Raw genomic sequence first — 1,248 nt, forward strand, 5'->3', positions numbered from 1 at the left:
TCAGTTGTTTCATCTGCATATATTTATCATATCATTAGAGAGTGTATACTATATATATATATATCCCTGCAAAAGTTAACTAGCAAAACCGTACAAAATGTCTTCATAAAAATTTTTTCACCGATAAATGGCATGTCTTTTGTATCGGATATGCACTTTAATCTTCATGATTTTAAAACAAAAACATTTCTGAGCCCCCCCAGATCAATAGGGAGCAGTGCCTATAGAAGTTGTGGAGTTTAAGGAATGAATGGCGATTAGAAAATTAATAGATATATTGATTTCTTTTAGTCTACCCCGATTGTTCTGCACTTCGTTCTGATGGCTTCAATGCAGATCGAGTCTATCAAATCGATCCTGATGGACAAGGCTCCTTCCCAGTCTATTGCGACATGACCACAGATGGCGGAGGGTGGACTGTATTCCAGAACCGCTTTGATGGTTCCGTAGACTTCTATCGCGGTTGGCAAGACTACAAAACCGGTTTTGGTAACCTGACTGGTGAGTTTTGGTTGGGCCTTGACAAGATTCACCGACTGACCAAGAGACAACTAACATCATTACGTGTTGATCTTGGGGACTGGACGGGCAACACGGGTTATGCTTTGTATTCATCGTTCTCTATCGCTGATGAGAGTGACTTTTACCGCCTGAATGTAAGCGGATGCTCTGGAACTGCTAAGGACACTCTTACAATAGGGACATTAGCCAGAAGGATCCATAATAACATGAGATTCAGCACATTTGACCAAGACAATGACAATAGCGGTGTCAGTTGCGCAGCCCACTTTAAAGGGGCCTGGTGGTATAATAGTTGTTTTGATTCACACCTCAACGGACTATATCTCTCGAGTCAGCCAGCTGCGAGCAATGAAGGAATGTGCTGGTATGGATTGAAATTTGATTACAGAAGCTTGAAAATCTCAAGGATGAAACTTAAATAGTAAGTGTAAGTATATGTAAATGTTGAAGAGAAAATTAACTAGTTCTTTTTCTCTTGAATCGATCGATCCTCGTGCTTTGCTTCATTTTTTACTTTCTATTTCTCTTTTATAATCTCATAGGTTTGACAAGTCGCTGGGGAAAATATCCAGTTGATACGAGCACTATCACTAAGAAGACTAGACACTGTCAATCGTCTGGTGTGACCAGAAGTAGATCCCATTCCAGACCAGCGCTATCACTAAGAAGACCAGACACTGTCAATCGTGTGGCGTGACCAGAAGTAGATTGCAGTCCAGACCAGCA

General features: G+C 40.9%; 1 pseudogene; it reads left to right on the plus strand.

The window, feature by feature from the left end:
- Positions 1-392: 392 nt before the first annotated feature.
- Positions 393-944, plus strand: LOC116306970 (ficolin-1 pseudogene; annotated as a pseudogene).
- The last annotated feature ends 304 nt before the right edge of the window (positions 945-1,248 follow it).

This window comes from Actinia tenebrosa, unplaced genomic scaffold, assembly GCF_029948245.1.
Source record: "Actinia tenebrosa isolate PJP-AT-01 unplaced genomic scaffold, QUT_ActTen_1.0 PGA_scaffold2__45_contigs__length_23673736, whole genome shotgun sequence".
Taxonomy (NCBI): Eukaryota; Metazoa; Cnidaria; class Anthozoa; order Actiniaria; family Actiniidae; genus Actinia; species Actinia tenebrosa.